The sequence below is a fragment of the Panthera uncia genome, chromosome B1 (genome assembly GCF_023721935.1).
Source record: "Panthera uncia isolate 11264 chromosome B1, Puncia_PCG_1.0, whole genome shotgun sequence".
NCBI lineage: Eukaryota > Metazoa > Chordata > Mammalia > Carnivora > Felidae > Panthera > Panthera uncia.
Window position 1 is genome coordinate 79,979,187 of NC_064811.1, and position 26,472 is coordinate 80,005,658.

The 26,472-nt window shown below is 34.4% G+C and overlaps 1 protein-coding gene across 1 annotated transcript in view; it reads right to left on the reverse strand.

The window, feature by feature from the left end:
• The window catches only part of STPG2 (sperm tail PG-rich repeat containing 2), a 594,553-nt gene that overhangs the window by 471,643 nt on the left and 96,438 nt on the right, over positions 1 to 26,472 (reverse strand). The gene's annotated exons all lie outside the window — the stretch shown is intronic.

Consider the following 26,472-nt stretch of genomic DNA (forward strand, 5'->3'; position numbering starts at 1 on the left):
ACTTAAGAGAAACAACAAAAAATTTTCCTTAGCAAATTTCCCTAGGAACCTGAAAACATACTACTTGAAACCTTGCTGCCCTCTACTGATAGAGCTCAGAAAAAAATTATCTACTTCACATAATTAAAAATTACAATGAATAAAGGTGGTTTCTATATTTCTTCTATTTAAAAGTATACAACCAAATCTTATCTAAGAAAATATTTTTACTATATTTTCAAGTTTCTATTAATCAATAAACTACCTTGTTTCCAACAAATAAGCTTCAGGATATATTTTATTTCAAATACAAATATTAGAAAATGTAAGAAATTAAGTTTTAGCCAGATACTTTATAACAGTAAAACTTAATTCAGAAAATACTCATACTGACTTTTCTATTATCTTAAACACATTTAACTTGATATATATATATATATATATATATATATATATATATATCAAGAATTTAAACACAGTACTATATATATTTACAAAATATATACAAGCGTTATTTAAATATATATCAAAAAGTAGTATATATTAATCATCAAAGATTTTAGTAATCTTATACAATACTTTTCATACTATTAAAAAGTTTCAAATCTTCTGTTTCATATATACCTCCTCTGCTTTTTTACAATGTAAAGAATTATTCCTTAATTTATGAATTACATACTTGGATATATAATAAAACTCTATCAGGAAATCCTGTCATCTCTATCATTATATGTCTAAAACCAACCCCACTTCTCTCCATCTCCAAAGACATCACTCTGATCCAAGCCTCCATCTCTTACCTGGATTATTGTGAAATCTTCCTAACTTCCCCCCTGCTTCCACCCTTATCCTCCTTCAGTCTATTTCTCAACATGGCAGCTAGTGATGGATCCAGTTAAGGTCCTGAGTCATACTGTACCACTCCTCTTCTTGAATCCATCCAGTGGCTTCCAATCTCATGTTGAGCAAAAATCAAGGTCTTAATATGATATGAATTTCACCCCCCAGACTCACTATCAGCACTCTAACCTAATCTCCTATTACTTTCCCATTTCCCCCCCTTTTTTTTTTGTTTCATTGTATTTATTTTGACAGAGAGAGGGAGAAATCAAGCACAAGCAGGGGAGAAGCAGAGACAGAAGGAGAGAACCACAAGCAGGCTCCATACTGTCATCACAGAGACCCACCTGGGGCTCAGTCCCACAAACTGTGAGATCATGACTTGAGCTGAAATCAAGAGTCAGGCACTTAACCAACTGAACCACCCAGGCACCCTATTTCTCATTTCCATTCACTCTGTTTATCAATAAGATCTCAGGACCTTTGCACTCTGTTTGAGATGTTCTCCTAGATCACTCCAGGGCTCACTCTTTCATTTCAATCATAACACTATTCAATGTTACCTTCTCAATGAGTCATTTCTAGGCCACCCAATCTCAATTTAATTGCCTCCCCTAAGTAACTCCTACCCCATTTCCTACCTATTTTTTAGCCTTATCATGTTTTACTATCCAAAATACAATTTTCTGCTACATTGTAAGCTCCAAGAGGGCAGTTATTTTTTGTTTTGTTTGCTCCTGTATCTTTACAGTACAGAAGACTATGTGGAGCATAGTAGGTGCTCAGTTAATATTTGCCCGAAGAATGGATGAAAGGATAAATGTATGCATTGAATCCTACATTTTCACTGATCATATAATGGATTTGGAGATAGGTTCCTCTGGGAAATAATGTGACTCCAAATTAGAGCAATAGCTAGTTCTAACCATAGTAAAATATCGTAAAGCCTACATATTAAATAATAACAATAACACCTGGGAAATTTTTATTGAGGATAAATTCTTATACACAAGTACCTATTCTTATTAATAAGTTTGAATCTAAAAATGTGTATGAAGGTCCATGTTATCTTGTCTCAAATGAACAAGTCTATGCCATTATTTGGTGGCTGCTAGAAAAGATGCACTTTGGCTATGGAATAAGATTGTTTTTAAATCTACAAACTTATAGGAAGTTAAGTTTAGAATTAAAAAAACGTCTACATAATTCTGTTTATACAAACCTATGAGATACATATCAAATATAGAAATATAGAGAACATAACTTGAAATATACCATATTAACCTATTTTCTTAAATGTTACCATTATGCTATATCCATCTTCTACATATAGGCAGGCTTGGTATAAAATAATCAGCTACTGACAAATTGGGAATACCTTCCTACTGTTATAAACATTGTGTTAGTGCTCATTACTATGGATCACAGGGAAAAGACTTAAGTGTGAATAATGAGATAAATGAATATACTTAGTCTTGGGTTTATTCTGCATAAAAGCAGAAATGAAATCTTGACCTCTTCAGTGAATATCTTTTTCCTTTTTTACTGTTTTTTCATAAAGTTCCTAATGTTACTGAACTTTATTTCACGAAAATAAGATATAGTAGTAAAATTAGCTCTTGCTTCTAAAAAGTTAGGCTTAGGACAATTAAAAAAATTTTTAAATAGAGGACTATGAGACACTGACCACTCAGGACAAGCCTCCATTTATGACAATATAAAGGTGAAAAGACTTTGAGAAGACCAAACCCTAGGCACTGGCTGAAAATGCTGTAATATTTATCCTGCTTTTTAAAATTGTTATCAACAGACTACCCACATTAGTATCAACCTATTAAATACATAGTTCCCTTCACCACAGTGTCTCATCTGAGATCTAGTGAGCAGAATCTCACTGAGTAGAGGAATCCACACTTCTAACAAGCCTCACAGATGATCCTCATGTATAATAAAGAACCACAGCTCTGTCCAAAAGGGTATTACAGCATCTTCTGCTAAGTACATACACCCCAAGGGAGAAGTCCTAGATCTAAGGAGTATTCTGCCTTGGAAACGGAAGCTAAAGATTATTAAGGCAGGTTGTTTATGGCATCTTTTCATGTGTAACCTAATAAAAATGGGCCTCTTCTTTTAAATAAAGTATAATCATCCATTTGATCAGATGGCATGCAGGGATTAGGGGGACAGGGAGAAGCCATACGGTTCTACCTTTACTCCTTTACCTTGGGAGTCACCATCAGAGATGATTATTCTTTTAATTAAAAATACTAAAAGTTTAGAGGTGCCTGGGCTGCTCAGTCAGTTAAGTGTCCAACTTTGGATCAGGTCATGACCTCGTGGTTCATGAGTTCGAGCCCCACGTTGGGCTCTGTGCTGACAGCTCAGAGCCTGGAGCCTGTTTCAGATTCTGAGTCACCATCTCTCTCTGCCCCTCCCCCACTTACACTGTCTCTTTCAAAAATAAACATTAAAAAAATTTTTTTAAACATTAAATGTTTACTATGTGCAAAGCACTGGTATATAGTAATAAGTGAAGCATGGGGTCTACTTTTGAGAAGCTCACACTAGGTTAATGGCTCTAAAACTAGGCTGCACAAGATGATCATTTGGGGGATTTATAAAAATAACAACGACTCAGTCTACTTTATTCAAATTAAAGACAATCGAAATGAGACCCAGACATTTTTTTTTAATTTAAAGTTTTCTGGTTCATTTGTTTGTTTGTTTGTTTGTTTTGTCTTATTTTTGTTTTGTTTTGTTTCCCCTGCAAGTAAATCTTTATTTCTATGGTTTTACACAACTCGTACATCTACTACAGAGACTTGGGAAATCTGGGACTCTGCTTTCACAGAATTATTTTATCTTGTCTCTCCAGAAATTTTACCTTATTTGTTGTTGTTGTTATAAGCAAAATCAACTTACATAAGGATTTTTATTAAGAACAACAAATGACCCTAAATCTCTAATGTCCATTAAATCTTTCTAAAATCTAAATTTTGAATTTTTCTTGAATCTTTTTGAATCTTTCTTGAATCCTATGTTCTTTTTTAATTTTATTTAAATCCAAGTTATCTAACATATAGTGTAATAATGGTTTCAGGAGTAGAATTTAGTGATTGATTTATCACAAATGCCCTCCTCAATGCCCATCACCCATTAGTCCATATCCCCACCCAACACTCCTCCAGCAACCCTCAGTTTGTTCTCTGTATTTAAGAGTCTCTTCTGGTTGCCTCCTCTCTGTTTTTATCTTATTTTTCCTTCCCTTCCCCTATGTTTATCTATTTGATTCTAATGTGCAGCCAGAATGGAGACCTAAATCAGTTTAAAAATCACATTTGTAGGCCTCATCCAGGTACACTTTCCAATGGTTCTGTAACCACCACTGTTTCCTAGAGTTTCAGAGCGCCTTCATGTAAATTGAGGACTACAGTAAGACCAGGTAACCAGGTATTTCTTTCAGCTCGCATTCTATAATTTTAACTTCCGCAGTCATATTTTTAATTCTCAAGTTCACTAATTCTCTAAATCTTTGTTCATGCTTGCATTATCCTCCATATTTCCAAGGATATTAATTATAATTTTATTTATAGTTCTGCTCTCTTTATTGTCTGTTTCCTTGGAGTTTTATTGATGTTGCATTTTTGTTTGTCCTTGTGTTTTGCATTGGAGGATTTCCTCAAATGTCTGGTGATCCCTTGCTGCCCATTCAGATTTAAGAGTCAGCCAATAAAAGAGCTGATTGAAAAATTCATATGTGGACAGATTTGCCTTGAAAGCTATTGGACTTCATTATGCTGTGATGGAATCATAATTCATTAGCGGGTCCCCAAATATCAGTCTTTTCTCAAGTCTGATGACAATTTGGGTGAGTGGGAATGGTACCTGGAACTCTCTCGCATTCTGCATATAAACTTCCACTTAAACCCTCCATTTTCTTCTTGTCTTACTTATAATTATGCAAAATTAAAAACATGCAAAAAAACATAAAGCACAGTTGAAGAAACTCCTACATACCCTTCACCCAGGGTCAATAATAATTCTCAACTCATGTCCAAATTTGTTTCTTAATCCTATCAGCTTCCCCAATTCTAACTCCAATGTTGTAGAGGAGAATGCAAAATATAATGTTATCAATACATACTTCAGCATGTATTTCTAAAAGATAAGGGACTCATTTTAACATAAACACAAAACCATTTTTCCAACTTAAAACAATTATTTGATTCTTTATTTATTCAGAGTTCTAATTTTTGTGACTGCCTCAAATTTATGTGAACAATAATGAAAATAATTTTATGTTTGTCTTAATCAGAACCCAATTACAGTCCACACTTACAAGGGGCCAATATTTTTAAGTCTCTTATCATTTTATAATCTATAGGTTCTTCTCCATCACTTTATTTTATTCTCTTTCAATTTATTTGGTGAAAAAGCTAAGTTTTTGTCCAATTTCTGAGAATTCCCCACAGTTTGTATTTTCTTGACTATCTATGTGTCTCCTGTCCCTTGTACTTCCTGTAAACTGGCAGTTTGTTGTAAGGGCTTGATCAGATTCGAATTCAATATTTTTTCAAGATTACTTCATTGGTAGCCCTGTATACTTCCACCAGAAGGCACATATTATAACTGATTCTATCTATTCTATAATGTTAGCAGTCATTAATGATAACTGACTAGATCTAGTCATTCAGTAGGAATTCTAAAATAATATAATTCTATAATTCCTTCTTATTTATTGCCTGAAATACTTCTATAAAAAGAGACTTCTCTCATGAATTATTTAGTTACCCTAAGATACAGTTCATATAGGAAAAGCAAGATAAATGCTTGGTTGTTTTTTTTTTTCTTTCCTTCCATTTACCAGTTTCAAAATACCAAGTTAGACTCTTGCATCTTCCAATACTAATCAATGAGTTTTTAAAATTCTAATTTTAAACTCATGGATTTAAAAAGATTTGAATGATCTTAACTCATTGGAGTTGTATTGCTTGTTAAGACTGAATTCATCCTATATTTGGTTGGTGGGAACCTATTTAAATGAGCCCCTGAGTCCTTTTGATATGACCCTGGGTAGTCTATCATAGCCACCCTGCTTTCTGGTATAACAATATGCTTTAGGTTCTTCAGATACAATTCCTGCTCCAAACCTGGAATCAGCCATTTCTCCAAGGAGCTTTCATTCTTTTTATCTGGAGTCTAGAAATACCCTCCATTTTTGTTACATCATCTCACGCCTTTCCTCTTTTATCTCAATATCCCTAAATCCAGAGGCTCTCTCATTTGATTTCTCTGCCAACAGACCTCACATCTTCTCCTGCAGTGGGGGTGAGAAAGTTGTCCAGCTATAGGAGATTTTGCTTCGTATCCAGATTATCACCAATCCTGCTGTTTTCAGTCCCACCTGCCACCTTCCAATGTAATTAATATTCCTGGGCTTTTTGAAGGTACTATAAGGTAAACTGGCTTTCTTGGTGGCATTCCTCTCTGAAGGTATTCACATAGTAGCTTCCTCCACTCTACCATTTTACATTTACCCATCAACTTTTACATTTACCATTTGCCCATCCACTTTACAGTTTTGAAAACTGAAGATATCTTTTATCTATTATCATCTCTTCTCTCATTCTTTTTGTGTTTGTAGTATTGCACCTTTCATATTCTTTTACTTATTAATTTAATGGTGCTTTGGGAGTATTATGGGCTAAACTGTTGTCCCTCCAAAATTCATATGTTGAAGTCTTAACGCCTAGTACTTCAGAATATAACTGTATTTGGGGATAAGGACTTTAAATATATAATAAGTTAAAATAAGGTTTTTAGGGTTGGCCCTAATCTTATGTGACTGGTTTCTTCATAAGAAAAGGAATTTTGAATATAGACATGACTGTGCACAGTGGAAAGATCACATGAAGATGCAAAGAGAAAATAGCTATTTACAAGCCAAGGGCAGAGATCTCAGAAGAAGTCACGGACAACACCCTGATTTCAGACTTCTAGCCCCCAGAACTGTGAGAAAATAAATTTCTTCTGTTTAAGCCTCCCAGTCTGTGGTACTCAGTTATAATAGTCCTACCAAACTAGTAGAGGGAGTGTAGCAGGATTCTCACACAGAGATGGTGACACGGAGGATTTTCTTTCCAGGAAGCAACTTTATTTGTGCCAGCACCACTCAGCTGGGTTTATACCCGAAGAACCGTGCCCTGAATGCCACGGGGTGTAGTTATATATATATATATTTATATATATATATATATATATATATATATATATATTTTTTTTTTTTGTCTCCTATATATGGTAACCCACAAACATGAAGTCTGATTAAGTGGTCTCATGTCACAAGGTCATGAGGGATGTTGTTATGTACATGTTTAACCAGGTTGCCTTGAGGCTTTTCTTTTGTTTTTGTTTTTATTTTTGTTTTTCTCCTTAGGGAGGGGATGCTACCACAAGAGGAAGCTAAGATATAAGCATGGATTCAATCTATCTTGTTCAACCAGAAGTCTGTCTGTCCCATTCCACAAAAACTAAAAATATAAAGGATTTCATGAAACCAGAAATGTAGCAGAAAATATAACACTGGTACCAGCCAAGTCTAAGCATTGTGGTGATGGTAATTCTTAGAAGGAAAAAGTTAGCTTTACAATTTTTGACACCTAATAGTTCAATAATATTAATTGAATAGATGGAACTACAGACGGATGAATACCATCCATAACTTTTGACTTTTCTGCATCTCTCTTTGAAATACAGAAGATAGTTTGCAAGATTTCTGATATTTGCACAGAACGTAGTAGCATGCATGTAGTGTCTGAACTTATGTCATGGACTTAAACTGATTATTCCAGTATAGAACTCAAAATAAAAAATACTCAAACTGACAATATTATGATTACCAAATGAGATTTGGTGCAGTAAGATTTAGAGAGAACTCTAATTTTAAGATTTTCTTTGTTTCAGGGAGCCTGGGTGGCTTAGTCGGTTGAGTGTTCAACTTCAAACAGGTCATGATCTCGCAGTTTGCGAGTTCAAGCCCCACATCAGTCTCTGCACTGACAACTCAGAGCCTGGAGGCTGCTTCGGATTTTGTGTCTCCTCTCTCTCTGCCCTTCCCCACTCATTCTCTCTCTCTCTCTCTCTTCCTTTCTCTCTCTCTCTCTCTCAAAAATAAACATAAAAAGGGTTTTTAAATATTTTCATTTGTTTCTATACACTTTAGTTTCATATCTAATTTAATTGTTGCTCATTCTTCCATTTTGAAAATGGCCTCATTCTAAAGTTTTATCATCACATATCCAATACCCTTGCTATAATGCCATGACATTGCAGAAAAGGTGTGTGGGGCGGGAGGGGGGGGGTTGAATGTCTTTTTACTAGCATCCATCTAGGTATCACAAAAAGGGTTTTATTAGTTTAGAGGCTTTTCTTAGTCTATAAAACTCTCACTTCTGCAATCAATATTTTCTTAATGCTTTTAGCTCTCCCTATCTTTGATCCTTCTTACAAAAAAATGAAGAAACTTTAATTCCCTATGTTTACTGAGCACCACTGTGTGGCAGGCACTATATTCCTGTGTTATATTCATATGTATATATATATATATATATATATATATATATATATATATATATATTCCTATGCTGTATTCCAATATATTCCTATTCCAATATATTCCTGAGTTACCTTTAATCCTTAAATATCCTGCAAGATAGACACGATTCAAGTTTGCCCAATAGGAAAAATGAGATCCAGAGAGATTAAATAACTTAGCTTTAAATACAACCAGTAGGGACACAAACGAAACTAAGGTCTGAGTAACTACAAGCCCCTCTTTTTTTTCCCCCAAGAAATATTACAAAAATGCAATATTGCAGACATCATGACAAAAATGATTGAAAACAATGATTAAAAAATATTTATTAACCTATTATTTAGTAACATGCCCTGTTTTATTTATTCTGGAATGCAGCCAGATAAGTGATCCCAGCTGATACCATATGGATTAGAAAAATGAGGCAATTGAGTCCAGCAAAACCAGAGAATCGTTGTACTTGTGAAGGTTAATTCCAGTAGACCTGGAATTAGTGTGAGTTGTTTTGTTAAATTATCTACAAGGCACTGATCTTTGGTAAAGATATGAAACTACTGACTAATAGTCTTGCTTTGCAATTATGGCTCCCATAAGTTTCAGAGTGGTTTGTACCAGCTTGTCAGCATTGTTTATTAATAGCAGTGAGATTGATGATTTGCCCCTGGCCTTGGTGAGACTCCTGAAGGGCTTTACTATTGGTACTGGTTATTAAGCAAAATATCCCATGTGGCCAACAGAGTATAAGAAACTGTGGAAAGGTTCTGTTTTGGGCTCCCAGATTCTGAGCTGTTCATGAATGTGTTCATAATGCATGTCCTGATATGGCATTAGAGAAGGAAGACAATTAGAGCTCACTCTTGACTTCTCTGGAACCCTTGTAGCCTTTAACTATGAAGAATATTCTTACTTTAAAGTTGTTGATATTTGTATTTTTTTCCTGCAATGGACTGTACCTTTAAGCACTGTCATTTTGGGCCCTAAGTCTTTAGCAATCAAACCCTATGTGTCACTATTAGTGCAATCATGAAAAATAAATTGTTTTTGTTGTTATATTGTTATTATTTTAAGACACTACATTTTAGGGTGACTGGTTATGCAGCAAGAAATTACAGAAATGTTACTAATATTTACTAAGCACCTACTATTTGCCCAGCATTCAGCATTCTGTATCAATTCACAGATACAGAAACTGTCACAAAGAAATTAAATTAATTCCAAAAGCAACAGAGTTTCTATGTACTTGAGACAGATCTTATTGGTTGCTACCACAATCCCAATTTCCAACCTCCCTTTCCACAGCCTTCTGCCAGATAATGGGGCCATGCAACACAGTCCTGGCTAATAACTGTAAGCACTTGTCCAATAGAGAAAACAGAAGCCAGAGCAGGACTGGAAGAAAGACAAGTTCAATATTGAAATGTTAGTTTTCTTGTTGTTATAAAACTTCAAGGTAGAGATGTCATACATACAGTAATTCATGGAAGACTAGAGCTCAGTGCATAGTTCAGGGTGTAAATACATACTGGAAGCAATCTGTATATTTGGAAATGATCAGTACTTATACGTGGTACCTGAAGCCATGAAACTAAATGTGGCTTCTGGGAACATTGTATAAAGAAAGGGCAAAGAATATTATGTAATATTTGTGATTCTTTTATATTATATATTTTATATCATTTGTTATTATTTTATATTAATTTTATATTATATTCTTAATACCACTAATCTTTTTTAATGGTGTATATGAATTAATGAATCATTCTAATCTTCAGACTTCATTCTGATAATTTTTCAATCACTTACCATATTCTTCAGCTAATAACTAGACTAAATATTTTGACAAGATTGATGATTACCCCATTTTCCAAAGCTAATTAAATGTATCTATTCTAATTCCTAAAAACAAGATTATATTCTGCTTCCTTTTTCTATTTTTGACACAATATAATAAGGAGAAACAAATTTATAAGCAACTTAAAGTGAAAGTTTGCAACTTAAAATATTTTCAGTATGCTTATATCAAAATCATTTTTGCTATATAATTATACTTAGCATTATATTCTTAATAAAAGAAAATAGGGGCGCCTGGGTGGCTCAGTCGGTTAAGCGTCCGACTTCGGCTCAGGTCACAATCTCGCGGTATGTGAGTTCGAGCCCCGCATCGGGCTCTGTGCTGACTGCTCAGAGCCTGGAGCCTGTTTCAGATTCTGTGTCTCCCTCTCTCTCTGATCCTCCCCCGTTCATGCTCTCTCTCTCTCTGTCTCAAAAATAAGTAAACATTAAAAAAAAATTTTTTTTAATAAATAAAAGAAAATAGCCTCTTCATTTAAATATATTGAATAAGTATGTTCCAGACATAGTTAACTCTTTAAGTGACTAATTATAATGACTGATTAGCCAGAGAAATATATAATTCTGACTTGAGAGTATAGAAAGGAACATGTGTCTATTATTTCCATTTTCATAACTGCAACATAAATTTTGGTTCATTTAGACAGCATAATACCTTCTTTCTGATGTCAGGAAACAAACACCCCATGTGTGATTTTTTTTAAGAACAAATTAAACAGAACCAAATCAAATAAACATGGTATGAAAAACTCTAAGTGAACAAAATAGATTTGAAAAGTAACTGTATTAATCAATAACAGCACTATAAGTGTCACTGAGTCTCAGATACAACACTTTGGTTATACATCACTGAAATTAGAAAATTAAGTAAGTGACAGGAAATACATTGTAGGATAAATCATAAACTAGTTAGCTTACCATATGTTCAGTAACAGAAATAAAAACAAAATAGCTTTTCCATGTATATCTAGAAAGCACATCAGGAGAGGCAGAATTCAAATATAAGCTGCTAGGTTTGACTATATATTGTTGCTTTGGAGGAAGGGGTTATTTTATGCAGTTTCAATTATTCCAACATGAAATTGAGCAAGGCTGATGAAAAGCTACTTAGATTCCTTAATATATCTGCTGAAATAATAGTTCCTATCAACACTGGTGTTTGGTGTTTACCAAAATATGGTAAACCTGAAGCTATCCTGTCAAGTTCTAAACTAGAGTAAAGGTGACTAAATGTGGCTATCCTGAAAAATATTACACAATGACCAACAATTATGTAAGAGTGTCGTGCTCAAGTATCTTTGACCAAGAGAAAACATATACAAATAGATTATATAGTTTTCCCATAATTACTATATCTTATATGATGGATTATCTAGTAGTAGTCAAGATTTATAATGCCTATTTTAGTAAATTAGTGCCATGTAAATGTTCAGAGTTCATTAACATTTATTACAGTGCAATGCAACATGAACTTCTGAATAGTTACTTATTATGAGTATATTCTTCCTGCTCTTTGCAAACCAAATTCCTCATTTTAAAGGAAAAAGAAACAATAACACTTAATGAATAATACATAGAAAACTGAACACATCCAAATAAAATAATGTTAAAAGTTCCAAATCTTAAATGGAGCTAAAGGACCACATAAGATTAATTGGTATTACATTAACAAGGATGAAGAATTCAAATGTCTACTTGGAGCCAGGCAGGCAAATAAGAGATGCATGGAAAATAGTACACTGGAGATCACTCACCCTCACTCCCAGGGGCAGCATTTAATCAGCTCCAATTGATTGTTGTTAGGATGTTAGGATGTTGTTGGTTTTTTTTGTTTTTGTTTTTGTTTTTAAGAAAAGCTGAAAATCTGGATTTGTATATGAAATGCTACAAGTTACAAATGTTGGCAATCAATTCCATTGTTTTATAACTACAAATTGGCCATAGTCCACTTGATAAAGTTCAACCCACTGACTACTAGATTCCACTCTGCTTAGTCTTAGTCTAAATATATTAAGAATATACCTCCTTATATAAATTCCTACATATACCTTGGAATATCACAAAATGAAAGGTTTGATAAATGAGCTGGATTTTTCCATGCCTTGTTGCAGTATCAGGATGAAATTATAATGTTCATAATCACAAGTGATTAGCAGAGACTGGATCTTTATACACATTGATAGTTCTGAAACTAGGATTGTCTTGGTCTGAAGTAATCTCTGAAATGCTGTAGAGGGAAGGGACCCAATTACTCATACTTACTTTCACTAGATTACTGTGCAGTGATCAGACTACTGAATCACATCAAGGCACTGCCTGATACCATGAAGAGTCTGTTTTGTCTTCACAATTCTTATTGCTATGAGAGAGTTGATCTAACTTCCTGTGACAGTCACAAGTTAGTGAACACAATAAATCAGAACTTTCCATACTCCTCTAAGAAGTGTATGGGGATATGTTGGTGGCAACCAAAAAATGAAGTGTGAAAGTAGACTCAGTTGGACAGATTTGTAGACCCCCTGCACAGATAAGGTTGTAGATCAAGTCATCAAGTAATGAAAGTACCAGAATAAGAACTTGCACTGACTCTGTGCCATGGAATGTCAATATGGATTTCATAGGGATGGGAAGGTCAAGAAGATGACGGGGAAATTCTAATTCCCTAAATTGAGGATAGTTGTGATTACCCAAGAGCACTGAAACAAGACATTTAATACCCAAGATTAAGGAGATTCTTTGCCTATATCTTCAATTGCAGTGTTCATAAAGTTTGGCACCTATGTACTCCTTAATGGGCAATTAGTGTAAATGAAGAACATCAATTTAAGGCAAATTTTAGAAAATATGTTTCTTAATTTTATTGATAAAAAATAACCATTATGTTTTTAAATTAACAATAAAATAGGTTTTATTTCGATGAGAAGGATAATATTGTTTGCAGTCTTTCACCAAGGTAGCACTATGCAACTCAATGGGAGATAGTTTAATTTATAATTAGGTTACATTTGCAATTGATTTCTCATGCTAGCTTCTACTAAATTAGAAATCTTAAATTCACAATCATAGATCATTGTAAATGTCACCAAGTGTTTCGTGCTTGCCAGATAAGTCTGGATATTCATATTAAACACAAATGGCCCAGAAATTATGGAGAGACGGCTCACTGCAGACTACTTTCAGCACTCTAATAGATGATAAATTCTAACATTTTACAGCCAAATGCTGGAAGGTTGGATGTTTCAACCTGGAAGACAACAGTAAATGTATTTCTAATTCACTCTTATTTTCAGTTCTGGAAATTATTTCTTCATGCTCTGTTGCAGCATTTGGATGTGGTTTATATATTAGTTAAATAATATGTCATCAGTTTCTTTCTCCAAAAACTAAAAAAGACATTGAGCTGGGAAAAAGTCCAAATGTCAGACTCAAGCGATTGTATTGCAGCTTCATTGTCTTTAAAAATCCAGAGATGTGTGTTGTAAACCCCGAAGCAACCACTACAAAATAAAGAAGTGTAGCTAGTAGGGGAGCCTGGGTGGCTCAGTAGGTTAAGCATCCAACTTTGGCTCAGGTCATGATCTCACAGTTTGTTGACTTTGAGCCCTGAGTCAGGTTCTGTGTTGACAGCTCAGAGCCTAGAGCCTGCTTCAGATTCTGTGTGTGTGTCTCTCTCTCTGCCCCTCCCCCACTCACACTATCTCAAAAATAAACATTAAAAAAAAATTTAATTTAAATAAATAAATAAATCCCACATGATAATCTCTGCATTTTGATTGAAGTGTTTAGGCAATTTGGATTTAAAGTAATTATTGATATGTTGATATATTATTGATAGATGCATAGTTTTTTTATACTCTCCATTTGTACCATCTGTCCTTTGGGTTTTTTCTCCTGTCATAGCCTTCTTTTGGATTAACTGAATATTTTTTAATGATTTTATTTATCTCCACTACTATCTTATTAGTAATTTCCCTTTAATTCCTTTTTAGTGGCCTCTCTAGATATCTTTAACATCACAGTCTACCTTCAAATAATAGTATGCTTCCGTATGTATAGTGTAAGAATTTTCTATCAGTATTCAATTTTCTTCAGACCTTACCTTGAGGTATTGTTGTCTCACATTTTGCTTTTACATGTGTCATAAACCCCCAGACATTAATATATTAATTATACTTTAGACAACAAATTATCTTGTAAAGAGATAAAAAATTAAAAACATCATTCATATTGGTTTATGTATTTACCATTTCTGGTACAGTAGGAGTCAGTGTCAAAGGAGTCTGCGTATGTGTAAATTTATTGTATCTTCTGGACATGCCTGGGTCTGATCTTTTATATGCCATTTCCATTTCATTGTACATTATTGATGTACACTCCAAACCTTATGGCCATTTGGTTAGAAAAACCTAGTTCATGATGGCAAGCTTAGGCTACAATGGTCATCTGTGATATGCTATGATTAGATACTCAGTTTCTATCAAGGCCCAGTAGCAAACCAGAGCCGTTTCTCACAATGAAAACAGTTATCTGCAGAAGAGGACATAGAAGTACTCCAAAATCCTAGAGGTATATACTCTTATTTTCATATTAGTACTTGCCAGAATTTTTCTACTCTATTCTAATTTGCAACAGACACTTCAAGTATGATCAAATCTTCTGAATTATAAGGCCCAAGTGAAAGAGTAGCTTGCAATGCAGCCTGGACTTGCTATAGAACTTTCTCTTGCTCTAGTTAAAAACTGGCCAACTTATCTGTATCTCAGTAGATGAGCCAAAGTAACACACTCAAATGTCATATACATTTCCCCCTAAAAACCATAAAGGTGTGCCAAGAAGTGTACTTTTTTTCATAGTAGGGATGTGGAAGGACTAGGAACTTGCCTTTCACTTTGGAGGGGATATCCTGACATAATCTGAGCCACTAGACCCCAGAAACTTCACTGAAATAGGAGGCCCCTGAAATTTTATAGGGTTTATCTCCTGTTGTCTGGCTTGCATATGTCTTCCTAAGGCATATAAAGTTCTTGCTACCTCCTGCTCATCAAATCTAATCATCCTAATCCCATCAATATAGTGGGCCATGTTGTTTTACAACATATTTTACACAGACTGTGTCCAGGATAGCAGCTGCAATCTGCACCACAACCTGGTTAAGTTTATGATGATACACAATCATTCCCTAAAATTCATCTGACTTCTCCACAAATAAAATTGGATAGTTAATAGAAATGTAATAGGTATCAGCACTACTCAGTCTTTCAAGTCCTTTGATTGTGGCCCTAATTTCTGTAATTCCCTAAGATTTCAATACTGCATCAGGCTTAATACCTTGGCAGGGAAGAGAATTTCCAAGGGCTTCCACTTAACTCCTTCTACCATAATGGCCCACATCCTATATGTCAGAGAGTCACTCTGGCGATATTGCCAGTTCTAGGTATATCTATTCCAGTTACACTTTCAGGAACAAGAGTTACATACAAACTAAATCTATGGACAAACTTTTCCCTCTACGAGTCTAACTTCAGCTAAGACCCCATCTATCAAGTGACTACCATAATCCCCCACTTTGACTATTGGACCACAGTGGCATTTTAAGTCTCCAAGAATTAGTATCAACTCAAAGTCAGCAACTGGTATTCTCCACAATTTCCTTTGCCCTAGACTACTCAAGTAATTGAACCTAGATCCCATTGTACGATGCTTGAAGAAGTATTTATAGAATATACATGTGGCAATATTGCTGGGTCCTCAAAGGCAACTCTGCTTCAGTTGACACTGCATCATAATCCTCCACAAGTGATAGCTCAATTGTGATACTACTTCATGCCATGAATTACTAGTATACTATTTCCCATTGCAAGGAAATCAACATTGTGCTCAAACCTTATAGTATGGCCAAACCAATTCCAAAATCTCATCTTTGATTGTACAGCTTTTTGGACTCCCCTCCTAGTAAAATTCTGGATTGGTCAGAGGCCAACTGAGACAAAGAAGCCAAGATAGTAATTTGAACATGGAATACTCAGTATAAAGAATTATTAACAGATAAAAGGTAATAACCCACTATAAGTAGTAAAAGAAGACTCTAAGAAATACAGTAATTGCTAATGGAAGAAACAATTACTACCTCTAGAACTGAAAGAGGATAAACATGGAAGAAACTAAGAATATGGAAGAAGGCAGGGCACCTGGATGGCTCAATCAGTTGAGCATCGGACTGGCTCAGGTCATGATCTCGTGGTTTGTGGGTTCGAGCCCCGCATCAAGCTCTGCACTGGATAGCTCAGAACCTGGATCCTGCTTCAGATTCTGTATCTCTCTCTCTATCTCTATCTCTCTCTCTCTCTCTCTCTCTCTCTCTCTGTCTCTCCCCCTCTCCTGCTTGTGCTCCCTCTCTCAAAAATAAATAAATAAATAAACATTAAAAAGAAGAATATGAAAGAAGGCAACTCCCAACACTAAGGCTGAAATTCTGACCTAATTGGAGACCATGTGGCTGCTACAAACTTCAGGGGATAGGAGAAGCCTGCTGCTGTGCCAAAAGGCATGACCTGATTCATAAGAAGTTGACCACTAGGGCACTAGTGTGCCAGAAATGGTCCTCCAGAAAGCACTCTCCATGGCATGGGTGGGCTAAAGGTTATCTGCAGGAAGCTGTCTCCTATAGCAGTAGCAGGCTGAGACTGGTTCTCAGCCTGATAGGTGCCTGAGAAGCTAGCCTGAGAAGCTAGCAATTGACACTAGTCTGAACACTGTTGGAAACCATACCATAGAAGGAATAAAAGGCATACTAGAACCAGAAGACAAGCCCCTTCCTCCACTATTCCTGCTCTGTCCCTCTAGTACCACCTATTGACAAAATCTAACATTATGCCAGCTGGCAAAGGAGAAATGCTTACATATCCAACTCTAGTATCACAAAGCAGTACAGAGAAAGGTATATTTGGAGCTATGGGGCAATAAATAAATGATTAGCACATGGAGCCAAGATGGGGACCTGATGAATACCCCTTATTTTGGAGCTAAACTACTGGGATACAAAGACAAATCATAACGTAGTATGATATTTTGATTCACCATTCTCCCTTCAAGAGATGAAACACCTTTTGTCAGAACCTATGGTACAGAGCTAAGCCAAACTAGAAGAAAATGCAATCTTAAAATCTCATATTAAGGGGCGCCTGGGTGGCTCATTTGATTGAGCGTCCAATCTCACAGTTCATGGGTTTGAGCCTGGCATCAGGCTCGCTGCTGTCAGTGCAGAGCCACTTCAGATTCTCTGTCCCCCTCTCTCTCTGCCCTCCCCAACTCTTGCTCTCTCTCAAAAATAAACTTTAAAAAAAATTCATATTAATATACAGGACACATAATTATACGTGCAAAGTAGGACTGTGCAAAATAGGACTCATGGTCATGCTAGAAATAGACCAAAAACCTACAATAATTTAATATATGTTAAAGTAGTATCTAAAATAGTAAAATTGGATTAATATATGCCTGTTGTTGGTACAATCAGTGGCCTTCCAGGAAAAAGGTAGGTCTTTCTGTAAATAAATAAAAATGTATTTTTCAATAAAGTCAAATATACTAGAGGAAACCATGTGACAAGTATTTTAGAACAGGAAAGTATAGAAGGCATTTTTTTAAATTTATTTATTTAAATTCAAGTCAGTTAACATACAGTATAGTATTGGTTTCAGGAGTAGAACCCAGTGATTCATCACTTACACATAACACCCAGTGCTCATCCCAACAGGTGCCCTCCTTAATACCCATCACCCATTTAGCCCACCCCTTTACCCACCTCCCCTCCAGCAACCCTCAGTTTGTTCTCTGTATATAGAGTCTCTTATGGTATAGAATTTTAAATTATGATGTAAAACTCAAAAGCCATAAAAGGGAACACTGATAAATTTGACCATGAAAATATCTAAAACTTCTGTATTACAAAAATTACCATAACCAAAGTCTAAAGTCAAATAACAAACTGGGAGCTAATATTTGCAACCCAATCACAAAAAGGTAAACTTTAATATATACAAAGTTCCTATAAAACTTTAAAAAGAAGAAACCTAATTTTAAATAGACAGAATACCAAAAAATATGCACAAATGGTTGTTAGCCATATGAAAAGCTGCATAATTTCTCAGAATAAGAAAAATGCACTAGATGCCATTTTCACATATAAGATTTTAAAACATCCAAAATTTGGATACAGACCAGTTTACTGACCATAGGGGAATTACGAACACTCCTATGTTTATGATGAAAGGGTAAGTTGGAAATATCTAGCACAATTTCAAATGCACACATTATTTCAAACATCAATTCTAAATTTAGGAATCATCCTATGGATAGAATTACATATGTGTAAAGGAATAAATACAAGGCTATTTATTTCAGCCCAGTTTGAAAAATAGCAAAAGACTGCAAACAACATGATTTTGCATCCATATGGAACTGTCAAAGTAAATCATGATACATAACTATGATGCAATGCTATATACCTTTTTTAAAAGGGATATTCTTTGTGAACAGATATGAAAATATCCACATTTACTGTTAACTTTTTAAGAAAAGCTTCAGAAGAGCATCTAGAGTCTACTACCATTTTCTGTAAAAACACAAAAAAAGTAAAAATGTATATTACTAGTATGTGCATAAAATGCTTCAAGAAGTAATATAAATTAATGTAATTTATTTGCTGGGGTGGATATTGAGATATGGATACATAGGGAAAAGTGGTGGGAAGCAGACATTTCCGTACGTGAATTTTTAAGTATGTACTGATTTTAAACCATGTGAAACGTGTTGCTTATTCAAACATTTTTTTAACTTCAATTATTTTTATTAAAAAGTCAGAAGGAAAATTAATAATATAATGAACCTAAAGTTTAAAAGAAAGGAAATTAAAGTAACAGAAAATACTTCAGATATTCAAAACCTAAAAGCTAGTTCTTTGGAAATATTAATGGACTGACTTTTAATAACTTAAGAAAAAAGAATAAGGGTAGATAAACAACTTTAAGAATAAAAAAAGCAATGCAATAAAAAAATATACTGTTTCCATAGCCATAAAAGAAGATAGCAAACTTCAGGGCAAAATGTTTTTATATTTAGCTAAAACAGACAGTTTTATGTAAAATGGAATTAAAAATAATTAATTCAACATTAGAAAACCTGAGTGAGTTAATATTGATTAAAGAAACTCAATTAATATACAAAAATTTCCCCCTACAAAGAGACACTCAAGCCAAGGTTGTTTTATAAATAATTTCTACTAAGTTCTCAAGGAAGAAAAATGTCTTTTTTTTATGCTAACTTTTTTAAAGAGTAGAAAAAGAGGACTTGTAGATTCTTCGTAGAAAAACCAAAAAAGGAAAGCAAAAGAAAAGCATGTAACAATCCTACTTATGACACAGAAGTAAACATATCAGTAAAATTTAAAACTAATAATATATAATAAACTTCAATGTCCATTCATGATCTTTTATAAGGTTAGCAAAATAAGAATAGAAGCATATTACTCTAAGCTAATAAAAACTATCTCCCAAAACCTACAGCAAACATCATACTTAAAAGTAAGATTTTATAAGCATTTCTATTTATTAGGAAGATGAAGATATCTTTCACTGATGCTAATCAGTATAGTATGTCTTGGTGAATGTGATAAAAGAAAAAGAAAAAATGAAGGAAGGAAGGAAAGAATAGAGGGAAGGAAAGAGGTAGGGAGGGAAAGAGTAAGGAGGGAGAACTGGAAAAATGTCAAAGTTAGTATTTTTAAAACTGAAGAGAATCTATCCATAGAAAAAACATAAACAAATTAAACAGGGCTGCTTGATCCAAGAATAAAATATACAAATCAACATTACTCCTATATGCCAACAATAAATCATTAGAAAACACAGTAAAAAAAAAATGTAATTTGCAATAGCAAATAAAATAAAGGCCTATGTGATGTCTAGGAATAAATTTAACAAATATGTAGAAGACGTTTATGGAGAAATTAATAAATATTACCAAAGGACATAAAAGTAGTACTAAATAAATGGAAATATGTACCATGGTTTTAGATGGAAAGATACATAATAACGTTTCTCTTACTGATGTGATGTATCATATTGATTGACTTCTGTATTTTTAACCACTGTTGCATCCTGGGAATAAATACCACTAGATTGTGGTGAATGATTTTTTTCAACATATTCTTAGATTCAGTTTGCTAGTATTTTGTTGAGGATTTTTGCCTATAGTTCTCTTTTTGTGTGGTATCTTTATTAGAAATATTAGCCTATAGTTCTCTTTTTGTGTGGTATCTTTACCCGGTTTTGGTATCAGTATAACGCTGGCCTCATAGAATGAATTTGGGACTTTTCCTTCCTCTTCTATTTTTTGGAAAAGTTTGAGAAGACTGGGTATTAACTGTTCTTTAAATATTTGGCTGTGAAGCCATCTGGTCCTGGACTTTTGTTTGTTTGGAGTTTTTTGATTACTGGTTCAATGTCATCACTGGTAATTGGTATGTTCAAATATTTTATTTCTTTCTGCTTCAGTTATTCACAATGTTAAGTGCAACTAGGATCCCAATAAAGATTTGGTTTTGGTTTTGGTTTTGGTTGTAATAGTCTGATATTAATAGATTAAATTTGTATGGAAAATCAAATATCCAAAGAAAATCTGATATGTAAGAATTCAAGGTGAGAGCAGTAAGGAAGATCTTATTCTTTGTATGTGTATATACTGTAGTAAACATATACATACTATTACAGATACAAACTAATGGAGAAAAGAGCATATAATTCAGCAATATTTTGATAGATACCTTTAAATATGAAAAAAGGATACCTCACACAAATAAACTAAAAATCTCAATATGCAGACTTAACAGTAACAGAAGAAAATATACAATAGCCCATTTTAACAGGATAGGAAAAAGATTTCTTAGAAAAGGTACCCAAAATACCACAATGTATGAATTCAAAGATTGATAAATATGACTATAGCAAAGAAAAAAATAGTAACTGTATGGGAAAAGTCTATGAACAAGGTAAAAGGACTAGCTAAGGACTAGAAGATATTTGCAGCACATCTAAAACACATTGGGATTGGTGTTCAGAATGTATAACAACAGCCTACAAAAAATATGAACAGGAAATTGAAAGAAGAGTAAACAGGAACAACAAATAAACATAGGAATATATGTCCATTTAAACAGAACTTAAAAAGACTCATATCCCCATCACAATGAGTTCAGAAAATACAAGTATTAGTGAGAAAATGGTGAAAAAGGAATTCTTATCCCAAAGCTAAAAAGATAAATCACTATAGTCATTTGGAAAGAAATTTGGTAATGTCCAATAAAGTTGAAAATACTTTATAAATAAAACTGCTGTCTCTGGTTATATACCCATGTGTACCAGCACACATCAGCAAACACATTTAGTGCAACATTATTTGTAATAGCAAAAAATTAGAATCAAAGTAAATGTATCAATATGTACATTGGTAAATAAAAACTACTAGTCACACAATGGAATACTATACTAGAGTAGAGGTAATTAAACAGATCTCCTTGTATAAATGTGAGTAAATCTTCCAAGATTTGGGTGAAAAAGTATTGAAAATGTGTAAAGTAGGATAGTATTTATGTAATTTTCTAAATAGATCATTTATAGATCAATATATACCCCCCAAAAAAACTAAAAAAAAGTACTGAAGATATACACTAAATTCATGATGAGAGTCGCCTTCATAAAAGAAGGAAAAAAGTGGGTACGAAATGGAAAACAATAGGGACTTCAGCTTTATGTCCTATATTTTGAAAAATAACCAAAACCAAATTCTGTATTTTAAATACACAAGTATTTGTTACATTATTGTTTATATTTTTATTCATCGCAAACTTTTCAAAAGTACATTCAGAGATTTAAAAACATTAATGAAGTGCAAATTAAGCCTGACCTTAAAGGTAAATGTATAACTGATACATAAATATGGCTGATAATGTTTTTCCTGATGAGGAGGAAATTCTCTCAGAGATTATAGAGTCCTGAAACAGTACTACTCAATTAAGTGTAGTATCAGACTTACCAGAAAAACTCTCCAAGAATATACAAGTGAGGCCCTCTACCAACCCCATTAACTCAGAAACTAGAAATAAAAGTATGTTTTGGTTTTTGTTTGTTTTTTTTTTAAAGCAGGATTCAAACGAACATCCCACTTTAAGAACTGCACTGAGGAATGCAGGGAACAAGCAGACCAAAGGAGTAACTCTCAAGGTTGGAAAGTATAAAGCAATATATTACAGTCTGGCCTGGTTTCTGTTGGTTTTCTCTTTTAACTCACAAGATAAAAGAAGATAAAATAGGTACAAGATTGTACAGAGGAACTCTAGATTCTTGAGAATAATAAGACTATATCTTAGATAAGAGTTCATATAATTAGAAATAGCAGTAAGGCAATTAATCCTGGCTAAAGAACAAATTTTCTCTTAAACTTGAAATGAAAAGAGCAAGTAGAGTTATATGTAGGTTTTTTGATATATAAAGCACAAGAAAGAGTACATAAAAAGTTTTGAGTTCTTTTTTCTCTTACAGAAGAATTTATGGAAACTTAAATTAGCTAAACAATACTAAATAAGAATTGAGTTCATAGAAGAATCTCCAATGGATACTGAACTAAAGTTTTAGAATAAAATGGTTCTGGGTCAGAATGTCAGGCCCTTCATTTACTAGCTGTAAACCTTGGCCACATTTCAGTTTCTCTGGTTTTAAAATAAAGGTAACACCATGGGGTGCCTGTGTGGCTCAGTCGGTTAAATGTCTGACTCTTGATTTCGGCTCAGATCACGATCTCACAGTCATGAAATCAAGCTGCAAATCAGGCTTAATCAAGCTCCACACCCAGCACAGGGCCTGCTTAAGATTCTCACTCTCCCTCTGCCTCTGCCCCTCCCCAGTGTGTGCACACATGCATTCTCTCTCTCTCTTTCCCTCCCCACCTTCTCTCTGTGTCTCAAATGATAATAATAATAATAATAATAATAATAATTAAAATAAGAATAAAAATAAGAATAACAACAAAAGGAACCAGGGCTCCATTAAGAAATGATTAAATACGTTTCTAATAAAGATGAGCTAAGAACATTTTATTATACTAGAAAACACAAAAGGGATCAAAGGCTGCCAGGTTTGAATAAAAAGAACTCAGGAGCTAAGTCAAATTAAGCTCCCAACTGCCAAAAATGGAAGACAGGACAGTAATAAGAATATTCATTGAAACAGAAATTATATGTTTAACTCCATTAATTCATAACAATATTTTTAAAAGATCATTGGTCACCACTGGAGAATGCCAAACAACAATGTATTATTTTGAAAAGTGGAAAGTAAAAGGAATGAATCAAGCATTTATCTTGATTTTTCTATATGAACTATACCACAGTGTAACCAAATAGTTGTATGTATTTCAACTTAAAAACGAGGTGGAAAATTATAGAAGTTCACCATTTTTCAACTCCTAATAAATAACTGGGTATAGACTCTGATCATCAATGGCCACCAATATCACAAAAAGATAGCAAACAGACATCATGTACTTCCTGATGGAAGTATACAATCCCACGTATGAAGTGGTCTTGCTGAAAAGATGGAACATTAATCTGATTAAGCCTCTAGATCTATATAGTGATTTGCAGGAAGTAAAAGAGACAAAGGAACATACTAAAGGACACCACTAGGAAATACTCAGCAAGGCCAGGCATGGGAAATTTAAGAGAACAATAACGTTTTTGTTTCAATAAATATATAAAGAGATGGAGAGAAAGTCTATGTATTAAAAGAAAGCTAAGAGCCACATCAACCAATTACAAATGTATGAATCTTACTTGGATTCTTATTGAAACACATTTTTTTTAGAAACATGAGGCAACTGGGAAAATTTGAACAGCAAATAGCAACTTGAGGATATTAAACTATTTTCATTTTGTAGGTATAATGCTTATGTTTTAGATAAACATATTAAAATGTCTACAGATTAAAATACATAATCTCTAGGATGTGCAACAAAATAGTTCAAGAAAGAATAAAGAGAAACATGATTGTGAGCTGAAAATTACTGAAGCTGCATGATGAGTACATGGGAACTGATAATAGTCTCTCCACTTTTGAGTATGTTTTAAATTGTTTATATTACAGGTGCCTGGGTGGCTCAATCAATTAAGCATCTGACATTTTTTTAATGTTTATTTTTGAGAGAGAGAGAGATAGAGTGCGAGCAGGGAAGATGTAGAGAGAGAGGGAGACAGAGAATCCGAGGCAGGGTCCAGGCTCTGAGCTGTCAGCACAAAGCCTGACGTGCGCCTTGAACCCAAGGGCCATGAAATCAGGACCTGAGCCAAAGTCAGATGCTTAACCAACTGAGCCACCCAGGCGCCCCAGCATCTGACTTTTGATTTTGGCTCAAGTCATGATCTCACAGGTTCATGAGTTCAAGTCCTGCATCAGGCTAGCATGGAGCCTGCTTGAGATTCTCTCTCTCCATCTCTCTCTCTCTCTCTCTCTCTCTCTCTCTCTCTGCCCTTCCCCCACTTGCACACAAGTCTTGCTGTCTCTCTCTTGCTGTCTCTCAGTCTCCCCCCCTCTGAAAATAAATAAACTTAAAAAAAAAGAAAAAGAAATTTTTCATATTAAGTTTCTTAGAATAAAAAAATAGAATTATGTCCCCCCTTCCTTGGCAAGCCTTGCTCACACTAGCCAAATTGCCTACTGGCAGGCAACCACCCCTCAACTGAGTTCACTGCAGCTCCCAGCAACCTCAGAGGAGTCAAAAGGCAGTGAGCCCAAAGCAGAGCCTGGGTTCCTGCAGAAGCTCATCTGTAAGCTTTCCATCTTGGGCCAAATCTGCTAAAAGACAATCATCAAAAAAGTGAAGCTAACGAAACAGAAAAATCCATAGCAACATTTTAAAAATGGGGTGAGATGTACTTTAAGCCTTGGAGACTAGTATTATACTATGAAAAAAAAAATGCAAAGGCAATTGTTTTTGATGAGGTGGCTCTGACAGATGCTAATATGGTTGAATCCAACATCATGTGGAAAGCTCATCTTATGTACTGGTAGCAGAAGAAAAGAAAGCAGGGACTAGCCTAAAAGATCGAAAAACATTCAAAATGGGGAATAATTTGAGCCTACACAGCACGACATGTACCATTTCCCAGTGATGGTATCCCTGATCACATACTAGACCAATGTAATTGTAATTTGTGTCAAGAGGTTTAATCCAGGGTCACATCACATAGATCAGTTGTCGGCAAAATTTTTCTGTAAAGGGCCAGGCAGGGATTATTTTAGGCTTTACAGACCATATATGGTTCTCTCTTGCTATTCTCTTTGTTTTATTTTACAATCCTATAAAAAAATGTAAAACCCATTGTAAGCTCAAGGGCCCATACAAAAAGAATAACAGTCCCATAGGCCATGGTTTGGTTCATAGTCCATAATTCACCAGTCCATAAGGATTACCTTATGAAGTATGTAAGTTTAAAGCCCACAGTTTAAACAACCTATAACTGCAAATGGACTACAAAGGAAATGATTGGGAGGAAGTGCATCAAGGATGTAGTTAGGTTAGCCATCCCTTGCCATTAGGTGAACGAAACTTCCCTGTGAGTGCCACATGTATGATAAGCTGTACTGCATCATGTAAAGAATCATTACTGACCAAGTATCTCTTGGTCTGTGTAAAGTGTTGGCCCCATGTCCTCCTTTTTGCAATGCTCATTGTAGGTGTTTGTCAATTCAAAGAGAAAAACAAATAAAGGTATGCAGTTACTTAGGAGATTGAATTAACTAATGAATCCTTTTCAGGTCTCTGCCTAATCAACAAAATACCCCACCAAAGACACCTGGCTAGACATGTGGAGGAAGTTCCCTTTAAACCGCCAAAGTTAAATTTGATTCTATCAAAAACTGGAGTATCGAACTGATCTATGTTGATGCTACCTTATTATCCTTTGGGGAAAAAAATTTTCTAGCACAGAAGAAAATCATCTCCAGATAAAAGGTTTTGGAAGTTATGCAGATTGTCAAGGAAAAGAAGAAAGAAAGGACAAGAAGCTTGATAGTATCACAAAGCTACAGAAACCCAGGCTATTATGTATACATAAAAAACAAATTCACAAGTGACCAGCAGGATGGTCTATAAAATTA